The sequence below is a fragment of the Zea mays genome, chromosome 2, assembly GCF_902167145.1.
Source record: "Zea mays cultivar B73 chromosome 2, Zm-B73-REFERENCE-NAM-5.0, whole genome shotgun sequence".
NCBI classification, from domain to species: Eukaryota; Viridiplantae; Streptophyta; class Magnoliopsida; order Poales; family Poaceae; genus Zea; species Zea mays.
Window position 1 is genome coordinate 136,846,969 of NC_050097.1, and position 20,621 is coordinate 136,867,589.

The window sequence follows — 20,621 nt, forward strand, 5'->3', positions numbered from 1 at the left end:
AAGATGCGCAACCTCTGCAGAGTGTAAAACTGGTATATCAATCGTGCTCATGGTCATGAGCGACTCAAGACTCTCGCTTGATTAAATTATGGAATTAAACTTAATCTATCATTTGCATTGTACTATGGGATTATTATTAATTTTTATCTCTTATTTATTTGGGTTGGTATCTACATATACTTAGTAACTACAAATAAAACTTTGACCAACTTTAAAAGCAAGGCTCAGCTTTAACCATCTTCTTTGGTAAGACTTACACTTCACATGAGCCCCCACCGTAAGTGAGCTCATGCACATTATTCCCCACAACTTGTTGAGCGATAAACATATGTGAGCTCACCCTTGCTGTACTCACATCCCCCCAGGTCAAGGACAGGTACTACAAGATAAGGATCATGAAGGATGTCGCGATAAGTTCGTGAGAGGTCTAGGCTATCATCTCCCAGTCAACTATGGTTGCTGGATTGTCGTCTTCATATGATGTAATTATTTAGTTATTTTGTACAGAACTCTTAATATATAGTAAATATATGACATTCGTTTCTGTACCATGAGTCATCATATGTGTGCGACTTGATCCTAGCACACATATGATTCGCGCCTGGATTTGCCCTTAAATCCGGGTGTGACAGAAGTGGTATTAGAGAAATGCTGACTGTAGGACGTAATCGAGATAGAACTGGACAACCCTTACTTACTTACCTTTGATGCTCTGATTCTTGCTATATTTTTCTTAATCTTTTATCATCTATTGTTGCTTTACTCTGATTACTCTTATCTTTTCCATAATAGATTTCACACTTTGGAATACTATACCCAAATGGTCCCTCAGTAATAAGAGTCCTAATCATAGGCATAAAAAAACTATTTTTGTAGGTATCTATACACTTGAATGTTTGTTCTTATGAACCTTGTTTGATTTGTGTCTATGGTTGCATGTGATAAGTTGTTGAGTAATGTCCATGATTACATCTATATATATACATAAAAATATAATTAGAAAGATAAAATACCCTAATAAAAACAGATTAATCAGATAGATCCTTCTCATCTTCAAAGAATCATCTTATAAGCATAGTTATACCAACCTAGACACAAAACAACAAACCAAATTTTGCCTAAGCTCCTTCAGCTTATGACCACCTACTAGGCTATATGTTCCGCCTACTAAATTATTTCCCTTGCAAAACTATCTTACCCTATGTCTCTAACCCATATGGTTAATACTAGGAGGGGAGGAGGTGTCGATCTACCTGCACGTATTCATGGAAGGAGGGCAGTAGTTAATCCAGAACCGGAAATGAATCCTCCTCCGAATCCCCTGCTTGTTGGGACTGATGTCGTGGTTGCCTCAAATGCAACTGCTACAACAAATGGCCAACACTATGGTAGAAATGCAAGCTAAGCTCCGCCAAGACAGGCAGCAGCCACCACCACCAGCAACACCCATGGATAAGCATCGCGAATTCATGAGCCACAAACCCCCCACTTTTTCTAGCTCTCCCAACCCACTATAAGCTGACGACTGGCTAAAGTTTATATAAAAGATGCTCAACATTTCCCAATGCACCGATAGGGAGAAAGTACTATATGCATCGGGTCGCCTCACTGGCCCCGCAGCGGATTGGTGGGATGCATACCGCGCAGCACATGCTGCCGTTGACACCATTTCCTAGGCAGAATTCTCCACCAACTTCAGGAACTTTCACATTCCTGGTGGTCTTATGAAGATTAAGAAGAAGGAGTTTCTATCCTCAAACAGGGAGGCATGTCAGTAAGTGAATACAGAGACAAATTCATCTAGCTATCCTGGTATGCTCCCCGGGAAGTTGAAGATGACAAGAAAAAGCATGAACTATTTCTAGAGGGATTGATCGGGCCACTCTAATACCAACTGATGTCTAACTCATTCCTGTCCTTCTAGAAACTTCTGGACAAGGCCATAACTCTGGAACACAAGTGAGTGGAGCTAGGTGAGATGAAAAGGAAGGCTACTAACCAAGGACATGCTGAAAGTAGTACTCATCCTCGTTATGCTTCATCACAAGGTACCCCAGCTCGTGGCAGTCCTGGACAACAGTCTTAACAGATCCAAGCTACTCCTCAAGAAAGCACCCCAGTGGGAACAATTGCTCCTAATGCATCCACAAATAGGTCATGTTTTAAATGTGGGCAGTCTGGATATTATGCTAACTACTGCCCAATAAGCCTGCTTACACTACTCCAGCTCCGATGAAGCAAGGTCAAGCCTCAGGAGGTAGAAGCCAGGCCTTACCCGGCAATCGCAGGCAAGTTAACCAAGTGCAAGTGGAAGTTGAACCCGAAGAGCCCAAAGAGCAGGAAGAGGTGCCGGTTGAAAGTGAAGAAGCCCATGAAGAAGATAATGAACAACCAAATTAGAATCTTCTATCATTGCACTAATCCCAAAGTCAAGATTCTCTTCTAAGGGGGAATAGTATTTGTAAAACCTAAATAGTACCTTAAGAAGTAGCTAGTTCTTTATTATTTTAGGAATAGTAATAAGGTCTATTTGAACCTGTGTTTTAATCTTAAGTTATGCATTATGCGGATATTTTTTATGTGCATATATTTTGAGACAATATTTGAATTTTATTAGATGTGAAACTTGAAATTTGCAAAAAAAACATTGCTCGTCTACATCCCTTTTCCTACTAATCTCGAGGACGAGATTGTTTCTAAGGGGGTAGAATTTGTAACACCAAAAATCATATTTTGGGTAAACTAGGAAAAGTCAATTTGTGACTCAAATAAGTGTGCTCAAATGGGAGATTATATAAAAGACTCATATTGGAATTAAGTTACCCTTTCTTAAAATATATGTTTTAAAAAAGAATTAAGAAGTTATATTCCCTTAAGATAAACAAAGATATTGACTCTTGTTTGTATTGCCTCTAGGTTTGGCTACACATTCAAAATTTTGTTAATACCAATCATGTGTGTATCATATATTTGAAACATTTGCTTAAGTACATGAAGACAATTAATATATACAAAATATATACCTTGCACTCATGCTGAGATTTTGGTTGCTGCATTTAGACTAGAATTTGAAACTTTGATTTGAATTTAAATTTGGAATGTGAAATCTTAAATACAAAAGAAAAAAGAAAAAAAAGAAAAGGGGAAGCTTTACCTGTGCCTGGGCCAGAACATGGAGCTTAACTTGAGATAATAGTGCTACCACAAGGGTGGAATGGGATGCCCTTGGCCAAGTAATTAGGAAAGCTATGGAGAGATCACCTTACCCGAAAGGGGCAAGCGAGGAGTGGGTCGCTGCAAAGTATAGGGAGGTCCTCGTGTCGAACTGTCTGTAAAGCTTTTCGGACGAGGGATTCCTATGCTTCCTTCTTCCTAAATCCATAGCGGGTTTTCTCGAACTAGTGGAACTTTAAAAAGGCCTTGTAGTGCTACCACTGCCTTGTCTCCTAGAGATGAATGGGAAGTCATGATCCCTTTGCAAATGGGTAACACGACTTGTGGGTAAAGATGTGCAATCTCTGCAGGGTGTAAAACTGGTATATCAGCCGTGCTCACAATCATGAGCGACTTAGGACTCTCACATTATTAAATTATGGAATTAAACTTAATCTGTCATTTGCATTGCATTATGTGATTATTATTAATTTTGATCTCTTATTTATTTGGGTTGGTATCTACTTATACTTAGTAACTGCTAATAAAACTTTGACCAACTTTAAAAGCAATGCTCAGCTTTAACCATCTTCTTTGATAAGCCTTACACTTCACATGAGCCCCCACCGTAAGTGAGCTCATGCACATTATTCCTCAAAACTTGTTGTGTGATGAACGTATGTGAGCTTACCCTTGTTGTACTCACATCCCCCCAGGTCAAGGACAGGTACCACAAGATAAGGAGAATGAAGGATGTCGCGATGAGTTCGTGAGAGGTCTAGGCCGTCATCTCCTAGTCAGCTATGGTTGCTGGATCGTCGTCTTCGTATGATGTAATTATTTAGTTATTTTGTACAGAACTCTTAATATATAGTAAATATGTGACATTAATTTATGTACCATGAATCATCATATGTGTGAGACTTGATCCTGGCACACATTTGATTCGCGCCTGGATTTTCCCTTGAATCCGGGTGTGACAGGAATACAGAAGAGATAGAGGCTAGGAGCCCAACCATCTCATCATGTTTCTCATCATGCTTATATTTACAGAAATGGGGCTTCTAGTTCTAGGCATACAACTCATGTTAAAATGACGAAGAAAAAGATTGTTGATGCATCAAATGAACCTAGTATTTCATTTAAGACCTTTGATGCACCATTTGTTTTCACTAACAAATTAGGCAAAGTAGTTGCCAAATATATTGGGGGCAAGCACAAGAGTACAGAAACTTGTGTTTGGGTACCTAAAGTGCTTGTTTCTAATGTGAAAGGACCCAAGACCATTTGGGTACCTAAATACATGGCATACATTTGTATTATAGGTTTATGGATCCAGTGGAACAAGTTAGATAATCGACAGAGGGTGCACAAACCACATGATAGGGGACAAAAGAAAATGTTCTCCACATATGAGAAAAATGATGATCCCCAAAGAGCAATCACATTCAGGGATGGGAATCAGGGTTTGGTCAAAGGATTGGGTAAACTTGCTTTTTGTATCTCAATTATGCAAAATGGGCTACAACTTTATTTACTGATATTGATGTTACCGTCTTTAGAAGAAGTGGTGATTCACTAGCTTTTTGGGGAGTGTTAATGGACAACTATATTTAGTTGATTTCACTGATGACAATGCTGAACTAGACACTTGCCTGATTGCTAAGACTAATATGGCCTGGCTCTAGCATCGTCAACTTGCCCATGTTGGGATGAAGAATCTTACAAGCTTCTAAAGGGGGACACATTTTAGGACTAACCAATGTCCATTTTGAGAAAGACATGATTTGTAGTGCATATCAAGTAGGGAAGCAGGTTGGAGTTCATCATCCAAACAAGAACATCATGTCGATCGAGAGGCACTTGAGCTACTCCACATGGATCTATTTGGCCTGATTCTTACATAAGCATTGGCGAGAGTAAGTATTGTCTTCTAATTGTGGATGACTATTCTCACTTCACTTGGGTGTTCTTTTTGCAGGAAAAATCACAAACCCAAGAGACCTTAAAGAAATTCTTGAGACAGGCTCAAAATGAGTTTGGATTGAGAATCAAAAAGATTATAAGCGACAATGGAACAGAGTTTAAGAACTCTCAAATTGAAGGATTTCTTGAGGAGGAGGGCATCAAGCATGAGTTCTCTTCTCCCTACGCACCTCAACAAAATGATGTTGTGGAGAGAAAGAATAGAACTCTTATGGATATGGTGAGGACCATGCTTGAGGAATACAAGAATAGAACACGCTTGCTACTCCATCAACCAGCTCTACCTTCATCGAATCCTCAAGAAAACATCATATGAACTTCTCACTGGTAAAAAGCCCAATGTTTCTTATTTTCGAGTCTTTGGTAGCAAATGCTTTCTTCTTTTTAAAAGAGGTAGAAATTTAAAATTTGCTCCTAAAGCAGTAGAAGGTTTTTTACTTGGTTATGACTCAAACACAAGGGCATATAGAGTCTTCAACAAATCTACTTGATTAGTTGAAGTTTCTTGTGACATTGTGTTTGATGAGACTAATGGCTCTCATGTGGAGCAAGTTGGTCTTGATGAGTTAGATGATGAAGAGGCTCCACGCATCACGCTAAGGAACATGTCCATTGCAGATGTGTGTCCACAAGAACACGAAGAGCCTCCACAAGCACAAGATCAACCATCATCTTCCTCACAAGCATCTCCACCAACTCAAGATGATGAAATGGATCAAGAAGAAGAAGATCAAGTTCAAGACAATGAGCCACCGCAAGAAGAAGGCATCGATCAAGGGCGAGATGAAGTTGATGAAGAAAAGGAGGATGACCAAGAGATTCAAAATTTTGACAGCATCTCCTTTGAAAATTTGCATAAACGTGGAAGCAACAGAGTATAAACAGATATCATGATAAGAAAACATACTAGATATTAATAATCTACTAGCAATGGGAAGATAACCATAACGACATGAACTGAATTAACCAGTGTGCACGACTAGTTAAAAACAAACATTCATTGACAAGAAGTTTCTAATTAAATCATGGTTGTGCCTGGTCAGCGTTATTATGAGAGTGAAGGTGGACGTGCTGCTACTTCCCTCATTCCCAACATGAATCAAGTACCTGCATTGAGTAATGCAAGAGTGAGATGAAACATCTCAACAAGTAAATTGATTTGACCATATATTTAAACCAAAAATTGAATTAATCAACATTTTAAAGGGATCACAATTTAGATCAGAAATACTTGTAGATATAGAACTCAATAGTCCCAAAATAACCAATGCCATCTCATTTCCTCGAACAACCACAATAGGTTGTATAACACTTCTCTGCGTCAACAATACCTGCAAATATCACTTCAATGTATGCATAGGAATGCAATGTGTAAGTCCTCTGCCTTCATACCTCTTAGAGTATAAGACCACACCATCTGCAAATATCACTTCAATGAATGCATATGAATGCAATGCATATGTCATATGCCTTCATACCTCTAAGGGTATGAAGTCGCATCGTACCCCTCCTCGGGCAACGTACGATGCTATGTTGTACCAGTACGGTCGGACCATAGGTCACGACAAAACTTCATATGCAAATGAGTCATGCAATGTATATGGCATGCTGTATTTATCAATAAACTTCACTTCCTTCAGATACAATACAAACCTCAAATAATACTTCATCTGCCTTCAGATACAATACAAACCTCAAATAATACTTCATCTATCTTCAGGGGTGTGAATTAATCTCATGGGTCATACTCAAACCATAATCATCATCAATATATGATAGAGCATCAATATAATACAATCAAGTAAAACATCATCATAGAGTTCAATTATGAAAGAATCCAATAATTCTGAATATTAGAGTGTAGGCGATAGAAATAACAGGTCAAAACGGTAGCAACCACCGCTACATTCACTTGCCTTCATCGAAGAAGAAAAAATGTATTAGGTATGATCTGTAGTGTAGCCACCTGCTAGTGGGCATAAAACTTAGTATAAATATTTCACAAACGTTTGCCAACAATCAACAAATCGCTCCTACACTTGGGACCAGGACCCGGTGGAAAGACTCCCACCCTCAACCACATGTCAAACAGCAGCAGCGCTGTTTGATAATTTCGTATCTTTAAAATTACAATAGTGGTGATATCAAACAAATAATCTAGAAGTATCTACACAAAATACTCTACAACTTCGGTATTCAATGGATAACTAAATTATGCCATCTATGAGTTCTAAAACATCTGACAAGATAACTGACTGAATTTGTTTCAGACAGCAGCATAGTTAACTTCAAAATTTGATATCTCCCAAACTGCTTAACCAGAAATTATGGAATTCGGCTGGCAGTAAGAACTTTTATCCCTCTACAAAAGTCTCCATAGTTGGAAGAGCCAATTCGGCCATTTACTAGATGAAACCCACCAGTGAATAGACCCGCTCATTTTTGTCACGCAAACAAGAACAACCACAGTAAAACAAACATAACTGGAGTTTCATAATTCATATGAATGCACTCTTTAACAATCTGGAAAGCTTATAAAATTATCTACAACTTCTTTTACCAACCCAAAGTTTAAGTCTGTTGATAAAATTGCCTAAATCTTAAGAGAACAGATTCTGCATAGAATTATAAGATTGAATCAAACTGCAATAACTTTCTGATCTGATGTCCGATTGAAGTGTTCTTCATGGCCACAGAAAGATCTAAAAATTATCTACGACTCATAGATAGACTTTTTATTTTTTTGAGGCCACTAAGATCATGGAAAACTGGCATGAACAGAAACTGTCAAATCTGCTATTCTGCAGAAACTAAAATTCGAGATCAAAACCTAACCCCACATCTAATCTAAACTCTAATCCTTTCACCCCCATGATCCACACAACCTCCAAAATCACATAATTACAGGGAGGAACAAGGATCCTATCCTTACCTTGGGTTTCCCTAAGAAAATCAGCAAGAAGAGATGGTAGAACATCTCCTTGATCCTCTCTTCCTCTTCAATTCAACGTGCTCCTCCTCTTCTCGATCCTTGCTGCGTGGGGGCAGATCTAGGGAGGAGGAAGCAATGGAGAGCGGCTGCCATGGGAGGAGACGGGCGGCTAGCCAAGGGGAAGCGGAAGGGGCGGCCAAATGTGGGGCGGGGATGGGGGGTGGCGGCCAAGAAGGGGCAAAAGGGACAAGAAGCGACGCCACAGATGACTCTGACTTAGCATCCAACGGCCCACAACCCTTTTCTCACATCCATGCACCGAAGATCAACCTTTGGCAACTTTTTTTGGGGATATTACAAGTCCACTAAGCAATTCAATGAGATCACGTCGTCAACTCCATCCTTGGTGACACTCAAAAGGGTTAACCACTCGCTCTCGAGTATCTCATTTTTGTGAACATTACTCTTTTGTGTCTTCTATTGAGCCATACAAGATAGAGGATGCACTTAGAGATCCAGACTAGGAGGTGGCAATGCAAGAGGAGCTCAACAACTTCATGAGGAATGATGTTTGGCATTTAGTTCCACGTCCTAACCATAATGTTGTAGGTACCAAGTGGGTATTCCGCAACAAACATGATGAGCATGGTGTGGTGACTAGGAACAAAGCCCGACTTGTTCCCAAGGGGTATTCACAAGTCGAAGGTTTGGATTTCAATGCAACCTATGCACCCATAGCTAGGCTTGAGTCAATTCAAATTTTACTTGCCTATGCTACTTACCATGGCTTTAAGTTGTATCAAATGGATGTGAAAAGTGTCTTCCTCAATAGCCCCATCAAGGAAGAGGTGTATGTTGAGCAACCTCTCGGATTTGAAGATATTGAGTATCCTTCATATGTTTATAAGCTCTAAAAGGCACTTTATGGGCTCAAACAAGCCCCAAGAGCATGGTATGAATGCCTGAGAGACTTTCTTATTGCTAATGGTTTCAAATTCGGAAAACCTAACCATACTCTCTTCACTAAAACAATTGTCAAAGACTTGTTTATATACCAAATTTATATTGATGATATTATCTTTGGGTCTACTAACAAGTCATCTTGTGAAGAGTTTAGTAGAATTATGATACAGAAATTTGAGATGTCCATGATGTGGGAGTTGAAGTATTTCCTTGGATTCCAAATCAAGCAACTCTAAGAGGGCACCTTCATCAGCCAAACGAAGTACACTCAAGACATTCTCAAGAAGTTTGGAATGAAGAATGTCAAGCCCATCAAGACTCCTATGAGAACAAATGGCATCTCGACCTCAACACAAGAGGTAAATATGTAGATCAAAAGGTACACCAGTCGATGATGGGATCTTTACTCTATTTATGTGCTTCATGACCGGATATTATACTTTCAGTATGCATGTGTGCACGATTCCAAGTCAACCCTAAGGAAATCCACCTAAGGGTCGTGAAAATAATCATAAGATATTTAGTTTATACTCTTAGGTTTGGGCCTTGGTACCTCAAGGGATCTACCTTTGATGTAATCGGGTATTCTGATGTTGATTATGCCAGATGTAAAATTGATAGAAAGAGTACATCAGGGACTTGTCAGTTTCTAGGGAGATCCCTGGTGTCCTAGGCTTCAAAGAAACAAAACTCAGTAGCTCTATCCATTGTCGAAGCCGAGTATATTGTTGCATGACATTGTTGTGCACAATTACCCTGGATGAGGCCAACTCTTAGGGACTATGGCTACAAATTGAACAAAGTCCCTCTCCTATGTGATAATGAGAGTGTTATCCGCATAACGGATAATCCTATTGAACACAGCCGCACAAAGAACATATACATCTGGTATCACTTCCTGAGAGATCACCAACAAAGGGGAGATATCACAATTAAGCATGTTAGCACACATAACCTGTTAGTCGATATATTCACCAATTCCTTGGATGAAAAGATTTTTAGTAAGCTTAGGAATGAACTAAATGTCTTAGATTCTCGGAACTTTGATTGAAATATTGCACATATTTCTCATTTTATACCTTTGATCATGGTATGTCTCTTTCATTAGGTACAAATGCCTAATTCTTATTCTTCTTGTGCCAAAGCTAAGACTAATGTGCTTTCGAGTGTATTTCTATACTTAGTCTTATTGGAAGGAAAATGGAGTTGATGGCAAAGACAAAGCTTCCACTGCATCTCTGTTGGTATCAAAGACCTCCTTGCCCAACTCATGTAATTAGTTTCATATCTTTCTTGTAAAGGCCTCCAAATTTCTTCGTTTTTGGCGATTAATGCCAAAGGGGGAGAAATCAATAGGCCAAAGCAAAAGAACCACACCACCACCCTATTTTTCAAAACTCTTAAGTCTACCAAATTGTTATTTTTATGAGAAAACCCTCTTGATACCTAAGAGGAGAAAAATTGTTTATGTCATACTGGGAGAACTTATTAAGGGGGCTCTTATTTGGTCAAAGAAAAAGCATCTGAAAAAGGGGGATAATCTTTCAAACTCAAAATGCCTTTGAAAACTTCTATTTCTATACCCTAGGCCAAATGCAAATGAATTTGAAAAGAATTTCCAAAAAGGGGTTTGCAAAAACAAGCTAAGTGGTGCAAATGTGGTCCATAATTTTAACTATGTTAAAAACATACATATGTACTTAGAACTACTTTCAATTCAAAGTAACTTATGCACATCTGCCAAAATGCAAACTAGCAACAATTCTACACTTTATATTTGCTTTGGTTTGTGTTGGCATCAATCACCAAAAAGGGGGAGATTGAAAGGGAAATGGCATTAACCATTTTCTATGTTTGATTTTGGTGCTTGACGACCTTCATAATTCTTAGGGACCAACTAGTTTGTCTAGTTGATTGATTCATAGGTGCATAAGTCCATCCATTCTGGACAGGATAACTTTTTAAGTTTTACTGAGCTGTGGATTGTTCGATCCCTTCTAGCGAACCGTCTGCGCTAGCTCGAAGCACCTCAGACATGAACTATGTTGAAAACCTCACTTCTACTACGGACTATCTGAAGGAGAGAAGAGCACCATCCGAGACCAAGCTCAGACTGTCCGGCCTCAGGCATGGACCGTCCACCCATTGAAAACTAGAGAAACTCGAAGGTGATGGGTTCAGTAAAATTCATTTTTAGTGTCCTCGTGGACCGTCCACGGTGCACGACTGGACTGTCCACGACTGCTTTTTCTAACATCTAACAATGCATTTAATGCACTTATAGCCATTGATATAGCCATTACTGTTGACCGTTGCAAATCCAGTCGTTGATGTACATGGGCGGACTGTCCAGAGGAAGGGTGTGGACCGTCCGCTTGTGGAAGAAAGTTGGCAACCGCTAGGAAGTGGTTGGTGGCTAGAAATACAACCCCAACCACCTCCACTTCATCTAAGCTTCCCATTCCTTCTCCTTCAATACAAGAGCAAGCATTTCATCATAATACACATTCAAAGCTTCCAAACTCTTCCAAGTGCCATAATGTCTAGAGAGAGTGTGATCTTGTGATTTTCTTGTTCCTCTTGTTGCTTGGCCTTCTTAATCGTGCTTTCTTCATCTCCTTCTAAACTCTCAAGTGACTTGTAAAGCTAGCAAGAGACACCTAATTGTGTGGTGATCCTTGCGGGGTCTAAGTGACCCTCGAGATTAAGAACAAGCACTCAACTGATTTAAGTGACCGTTTGACAGACGGGAAAGGTTGAAGGAGATCGACCTATGTGGCCTCCTCAATGGGGAGTAGGTTCTTTAGAACCGAACCTCAGGAAATAAATCATTAGTGTCTTTGTGTCAATCTTGTATTTCGATTTGATTCTTCCTCTCCTCTCTCTCAAAAGTTCTCTTGCTTGCAATCTTTTTGAGTTAGCTCCCAAAGTTATTTGCATTGATTGAGAAACTTATAGCAGGAAGAACTCTCTTACGCACTCCGATTTCATTATTACTCATTCTAACTCTAACCCTGGGAAAAGTTCGTGTTCAAAGTTTATAATTTTCAGGTTTCGCCTATCCACTCCCCCTCTAGGCAACTTTCAATAACCAAGTCTATTCATAGATTACAGATCCTTTTCCCTCAAAGTGGAACTACCAATTTCAATATAGCTTGGCTTCGAAGGTCTATTGTTCGGTAACTCTAGAGTAGGTCTTGATAACGACGAAGCCCTCATGGCTTCAAAGATAGGCATGGTATCTTGTTGTGCCTCCGAAGAGGTAGGTGTGATCAGCTTTGCGGTGGTCCGAATCCTAGCCATCTAAGCAAAATGGAAACTTATCTAAAATGACTTAGCCAAAGTTGGTTTCCTAAGTAGCAGTGGATGGGAAGCTTCGGAGGCACAAATTTTTTTGGCAATAGGTAGTTGAGGGCAGTAAATGTGATCCGCACCCACCCGCTCAGTCGCTTTTATAATGAGAATGGGCACGATCTAAGCTCATTACGAAGGAACAAACTCATCCCGCAAGGGGCTACTTTTGGGGCCTATTGTGCCGAAGACCCTTATTCAACCTTCACTTCGACACAAACAAGTGTGTTTCAGGTACACTTCTATTGGCGAACTAGGCTGACCTTCGGCAGAAGCAACATATAAGATGCTTCGTCTGTGCGCGCAAGGGGCAAAGATGTGAGCCGAAGTCGGTAGCTTCTGTAACAAAGATGAACTTCGAATACAAACTAACGAAGAAGCTTCCACACAATGGAGGCCTAAACTTGCGTAACCGAGAAAGGAGAAAATACAATGTTTCCCTGACGTCATTTGTAAATAATGTGTGTAAAACCTGGAGGGGCATGATTGTAATTTTGTACGAAGGCGGTTCATCTTCTCTATAAATAGGTGAACAGTGCCCTGCATAAGAAACCTTTTTTAAGGGCCATAACTTCGTGTTTCTTGGCCTTCGAAGAACCTTTGTGCCATCCTGTGTCTAGGAGTCGAAGGTATGCATGTAAATTTATTTGATATCGGAAGAGATGGAATAAAATGCTAATGCATATGAGATGAGTTTCATATAGAGCTCTACATTGTCTTTTTCATATTATCTCGTTATGTTTCTCTTTAAAAACCTTCGTCCTTCATTCTAACACTTCAAAGAAGTGTTATATCAAAGGACGAAGGTCTCTACATCTAATTTGTGTTGTCTTGATCTTCAATACCTTTAGGTGAATTGAAATCAAGTACCAACATGGGCCAATTGCGTCTTTGCCAATGAGTAATAGTGGAGGATGTCCTCATCATTCCCCATCATCGTGATATTCATTGTAAGACCAATGATATGATTGCAATCATTTGATGTATTGTAAAGAACAAAATGAAGGGATAACACACCCAAATGAGTAATCCATTTTACTTTCCAGGAGTTACATAATGTTTCTACTGATATATTTTCATACTTTCTATCTTCTTTCTTGAATTAACCTTCAAAAACAGAGTTAATAGAAGAGAGAAGCTTATGACTTGACAATTTGTGGTGCCTTGTTTTTGTTATCCCTTAGGAATAAAAAACAAGTGACCAACAAGGGCAATTTGGAAATCCATCCAAGCTTTGGTGTAATTTGATTACCTATACTTTTGAATTCTGCATGGTCTGTGCGTCAGTTTGATTGTATTTATTTTATATCACTTTGAAGAATTGATTTCATTGTTCCCCATTTTGGGTATCTAGATCTAGTACCTTGAACATCAAATGAAAACTGTTTATTGGGTTCTCTTAGGATTGTAGGCTAGGATATTCAAAATGTAGGCCGCTCTCAGTTTTTCATTAGACTTTCAACTTCTATTTTTCAATAATAATTACATTTACCTTCTTTTGATGGAATGAAACAAGTCATGATCTAATATAATAAGTTATAGGTGTGCAGCTTTATCCTTGTTGGTGATGGATTTTGCAATGGTGGAATCTTAGGAGGTGCTGATGATAAAGTAGTCATGTTCACGCTCGATCATCCAAAGGTTTGCCTATCTATGTTCTTATAATGGAATATTTACGCTGATATATGTTGTCCCTTTTTACCACAAGTCTAAGTGTGCCTTGTACTTGCAGGTTTCCGAGTTATATCTTTGTTTAATGAATTATTAGTAATTTCTCATAGGTGCATGCACATGCCATAATACATATAAGAAGTGCTAATGAAAACCTATCATTACAAAAGAAAAACTCAATTTGGGGCTACCTAATTTGTATCAATTATTTTTCTGTATCAAATGAATGTGTAACACTATGTGTTATGTGTTAGACTTTATACAAGGTTTGTGAATGGCATATAGACCATGTTATGGTGTCGCTATTCTAGTGTTAATAATTAAAATATTTAGCGGCTCATCACAAACATCTTGATTTGAAGATATAGTGTTTTTATTCCGTAGGAGTGCTTGAAACTCTGTGGCATGTTGCCTCGTTGTTTGTGATATGACATTTCCTTATGGTTGTTATTTATATAGTAGTCTTCAACTATACAAATACACTAGATTGAACGTTGAATTTGTTTGCGCCGACAATAGTCATTACCTGTTTAGCCTTTGGATAAGTTCCACTCTGATGAAGCTATAAGGACAAGTTTAGTGCTTGTTTGGATTGCATGTATTTCATTGGAAAGTTTTAGATGTAGTTAAAAATTGAACTAAATGCAACATTCAAACAAAATAGCACACATTTAGTTATCCAAACCCTAGTCCGTTCATGTTGATACAAAGCTTAAACTACCATGCCATTGAATACAACAGTTTTACCTTTCTTTAAAAACATTAATTTTGTTTAATTATTTTTTGACGCAACCAAGCAGACAAGGCATCTATGCTAGATGAAATCATTGATCATGTGAAATTTTTTCAGCTTCAGGTCAAGGTATTGTCGTGAACAATTTTCTTGAAACAGGCACAACTAGCTTTTCTAGTCAGACAAAAGATGATTAACATTCTTCTTTTTACCTGGTTTCATTCAGGTATTGGTCATGAATAGGCTAGGAGCTCCAGGATTTACGCTAAAATTTGTACTCCTTTACGCTATTTTGGTTGACGTTTTACGCTGAAATCCGCCAGAACCCACGTCAGCCTACCTGGCCAGGGATTCTGATACTAATGGAAGCCCTGGGATTTCATTATCTCCTCCATATATGCAGATATATGTATATATATATATATAGAGAGAGAGGGAGAGAGAGATATCCATCACCTAGCTAGGGTGATGGATTGAAGGTCCATCATTTAGACCAAACCTAATCCATCCTCGATGTGCTACCCGCTGCATCTTGATCAACTCTCACACCTTGACAATCCACTGTGTGCCACGCGCTCCAACTAGAAGCACTACTCGCCTCACCCCGATCCGTCCGCGCGCCCTGATCACCCACCGCATGCCACCCCCGCACGTCTCGCGCTCCAACTAGTCGCTCTACCCACCTCTATCCAATTAGCCCACACGCCCCAACCACCCATTGCGCAGCACCCCCTACACGCCCCGTGCTCCAATTGGACGCACCTCACCTGTTAAGAGTGTCCAATAATAATTAAATAAATACGAGAAAGGAATGACTCAAAATATATTATGAGGCTCTAGGTGGATGAACTTTTAAATGACTTAAATATCTGTAAGAAAGTCACATGGTAACTGCTAATAATATGAAATATCTTAAATAAGTAAAAAATGACCAAATGGTATAGATGACTGAAATGTAACAAAATGACTTAATTGAACAAAATATATACTGAATGATTGAATGGTTGAGAGAAAAAAGAGAATATCTTAAATAATCATCAATGTTTTTTGAATCAGATTACACGTGATTAAGAATACTTGAATGTTACTGAATGTCTTAAAATATAATTCAAATAACTTAATGTAAAACAAAAAGGATGGGAATGTTGAGTGACTTAAATGACTTAAAAATAACTGACATCTCTATAAAATAGTTGAAACAACTAATGGCTGGCTTGCTGTTTAGTTCAGTTTAACTGTAGGTTCTAGGTGATAAACCGATTGATTTATCCCATTAAGTGACAAATGGAATATATATCGTCCCCATAGATGAAGTTTCACCAAGTCGATAATGACTAAAGATCCCTTAACGATGAAGATTGGCTTGGGTGAAGTTTCATCTAGGATAACGAATAGCATATATATGTATGTATATATATGGTAGCTATTCACATGGACCAACCCAACTGATCAAGGTGTGCTACTCATCGCACCATGACCAGCCCGGAAGCCCCCCGATCACTCCTGCATGCCTCCCCCGTGCCTGCGTGCCTCACATATTAAGCGGGTCTGATCATGATAAAATATTTATGTCGTTTTAATAGAGTGGAATGAGTTAAAATATATTACGAGTCTCTGGGTGAATAATATTGAATGAATTAAAATATTTGTAAGAAAATCTTGTAGCAACTGCTCATAATATGAAATATATATTAAATAAGTCACAAAATGACTGAATGATATGGAGTGACTGAAACTATAACAAAATGGTTTAATTGAAAAAATTGTGTATTGAATAAGTGAATGGGTGAATGACTAAGAGAAGAGAAGGGAATATCTTAAATAAATAGATGGCACCCCTTTAAAATTGTTGAAGGAACAAGTAATCGCTTAACATATAATGAAATAAGTTAAAACTAGTCAGAAAGTGGTTGAACTTCATATGACAAATAATTTGGTATAATATTATTCTACACTAGAGTAGACCAAGCTTTGACTTGGGCTATCTGACTCTACCTACTTGGGTAAAGATATTATATTTAGAAGACATCATTGAGGCTAATACATTTAAAAAAAATCTAGTTAAAAGTTAAAGATGTTTGAATGGAACCGTCACGGAATTTGCTAGTATTTCCCTTGAATGGTGCCGCCGATAACGCATGTTCGTTTTTAAATTCCAATCCATATGCATGAATAGGAGGGAGGGGAGATTGAGTGGTTTAAATTTTCTAGCAAGTCAAAATCTCTAATAATTTTCCTCTTAATCTCCTCCATGTAAAATCAGAGGAGCGAAAGATTTTTGGTGGAAATAGAGCACCTTTACCGTGCGCTGCCTGCATGTTAATATAGGCGACGAAACACGCTATTTCAGTTTATAGAACGAGTGCCATCAGATATACTTGCCAAAGCTTATCGGAAGTAACATCCTTATCTAAACTAACCTTTTTAGTAAGCTTCGGCATGTAATCAGTGATGGACGCAAGCAAGTTGCTATAGACTAATCTATTCCAGATACTTATCTATTCTAACACCCTCTCTCAATCACAATCGTATAAGATTGAGATTGTGTTTGAAATTTTCCAGTTGCCGAGTTGGTAGCGCCTTCGTAAAACCATCTGCGATCTGATCTCCTGAAGGAACAAAGTCAATGTCTAGCAATTTTCTTGAAACTCGTTCTCTAACAAAATGATAATCAACTTCAATGTGTTTAGTCCGTGCATGAAAAATGGGATTCGCCGAGAGATACTTAGCCCCAATATTGTCACACCACAACTTCGCCGCACAAGGAGAGTCAATACCAATTTCCTTCAATAATATTTGAATCCACATAATTTCTGTTGTTGCATTAGCTACAGCTTTGTATTAAACTTCTGTGCTTGATCTTGACATAGTAGATTGCTTTCGTGCACTCCACGACACCAGATTAGAGCCCAAAAATATTGCAAAGCCTCCAGTAGACCTTCTATCATCAAAACAACCAGCCCAGTCAACATCAGAGAAACCACTAACCAATAAGGATTTGGACTTCTCAATCTTTAACCCAACTCTGGTTGATTGTTTCAAGTATCTCAAAATCCTTTTAACAGCTGCCCAATGAACAACTGTGGGACTGTGCAGAAACTGACATACTTTATTGACAGGAAAAGCCAGATCAGGTCTTGTAAGAGTTAAATACTGTAGAACACCAACTATGTGAAAGGGAAATAGGGTCAAACCTTTTCCTAAATAAGTTTGGTGGTTGAATTTCCCAACACAAATAATTGGACTAACTAGTTTGCTCTATATTATACATTCTATAGGTGCCAAAGGTTCAACACAAACCAGCAAAAAGAACAAGTTAGGCTTGAAAAGAAAGGAGCAAAAAGGAAACCGAAGTGTGCCCTGGTCTGGCGCACCGGGCAGTCCAGTGTGCCACCGGACAGTGTCCGGTGCACCAGGGTGAATCAGCTCAAACTCCTCAGCTTCGGGTTTCCCAGGCGCAGCTCCGCTATAATTCACCGGAGTGTCCGGTGTGCCACCGGACTGTCCGGTGCACCAGCGGAGCAACGGCTATCTGCGCACAACGGTCGACTCTGACAGTGAACAGTACAGAACAGTGAACGCGGCAGAAGTCAGAGCAGCAGGTCAGAGGGGCACCGAACTGTCCGGTGTGACACCGGACTGTCCGGTGCCACATGAGGACAAAGCCTCCAACGGTCGACCAGATCCAAGCCCTAACAACAAGATGGCGTGGCGGCGCACCGGACTGTCCGGTGCGCCCATCACCATGTAACGCCGTGAAATTGGGGTAGAATTTTTTCTTCTTTTCTCTCACCAAATTCGGGTGTTACTCTCTATTCTCTTCCCGTTTCGCTCCTTCTTCCCAAGTTCAAAACCAGTATAGTGACAGGTGTCTGTGTCATGTATGAACAAAACCTAAGTGTCATGGGTGTTGCATCATGCCGACACACATTTCTTTGTCTGATGTCGTATGTTCGTCTTGTTCTGTTTCGGTTTTCGACTCGCGATTGGAGTCCGTTTAATGGTCGTGCGTGTCGTGGGTTTCGATCCGCGTTGTGGTCCAGTCCGGCCCAGTCCAGCCCAGCCCAGCCCAGCCCGGCCCGATCCGGCCCGCGCGCCCCTGGCGCCCCTCCTCTTCCCCATGCGCGCCCCCCTTCCCCAGATCTGTTTGGCTCATTTGATTTCTCCCGCACAGCAACCTCCCTCTCCCTCTTCCACCTCTCTCTCCCCGTGGTGCCCTAGGGTTTGGAGTCGAGATCGCCGGAATTTGGATCCCCGGAGGTGAGTTTTCCCCTCCCCTCCCTCTCCCTCTCTCTCCTTCCCCTCCACTTCTTCTTCCCCGGACGCGCCCACCCTGTCCCGCGCGCCGGCGAGCCTGGCCGCGCCCTCCCCATCCTACGCGCCGGCGAGCCCGGCCTCGCCCTCCCCGTCCCGCGCGCCGGCGACCCACCCCCGGTGAGCCTCCCTTGCGCCCTGCGTGCCCCGGTGAGCCTCCCTCCCCCGCGTCTGGCCGCGCCCCGGCGGCGGCCCGCCCCTGCCCCCTTCCCCGCGCCCGGTCGCGCCCCGGCGAGCCCCCGCGCGCTCGGCCTCGTCCCGGCAAGCCCCTGCCCCGGCGGCCGCGCCCTCCCTGCGCGCCCCGGCGGCCTCGCCCGCCCCGGCCGAGCCCCTGCCCCGGTGAGCCCCGCGCCCCACGCCCTGGCCGCGCGCCGGCGGCCGCGTCGCGTGCCCCGTGACCCGCGCTCGGCCGTGCCCCTGTCCGTGCCCGTGCCTCGGCGACTCGCGTCCCGCGCGCCGGCACGTTCGCGTGCCATCGGCACGCGCAGCGCGCTCCCGCGAGTGCGACCGTGCTCGCGCTGCATTTAACTCTCTTCTAATCCATTTTAATTTGTTTAGTCGATGTGCTGCGTTGCCGCTTCGCCGCACGACAGATTATTCTCATTTCATCTTTATTAATGCGGTACGTCGCGCGCTTCGTCGCGCGATGGCCCTCCTAAATTTATATTTATTAATGTGTTGTGTCGCGCGCTTCGTCGCGCGATGATTCGTTTAATTTATATTTATTATAAGTGCTGCATCGCGCGCTTTGTCGCGCGACGATTCGTTTTAAGTGCAGCTTTGTTGACGTAAGCCGTCGTGCGTTTTGTCGCGCAACGCTTAACGTTTGTCTTTAATTAATGCAAGAATCCCGTTGCGCGCTCTGTCGCGCAGCGAGTCATTTAATTCTTAATTTAATTTAAATGCTGTGTCGCGTGTCTCGTCGTGCGACCACTTCCTTTCATTCCCCTTATTTAATTATAATGATTAAATGTAGAACATGACTTTACTTTATGCTCAACGCAGCGGCCAAATTAATACCCTTCTGTTAAGCGAGTGGTTTAATTTATAATTACGTAACGTGATCGCTTCTCGACCGTAAACTCGACTATCTTTTCATCTTTCTCTCTTAACCGTAATTGCGAGCCCCGCGTGGAACGTCTATTTATTTATTGCATTCTATTGTATGGTGTACTGTTCTCTTGTATTAAACATATGGATGTATGTATGTTTGCGCTCGCATAGAGAACGATCCGGTCGGAGAGCCCGAAGAACTCGCAGGAGAAGCCCCTGAGCAGCAGTCGGTTGGTGGAGGCAAGTGTCCCTTGACCTATCTCTGTCCTATGCATTCTTTAATTCACCTCCCGCATTACACAGTTATACCTAAGGATTGACTAGCTTTTGTTATCCATGTCCTTGTTTACCTATTTGGGTTGGATTATTATTGTTGAGTTTTACGCTAATGCTCAACTCTAATCAATGAACATGATGAGAATTATCAATGATATGCTGTTTTCCCCTCTTTTATTATGATGTTAT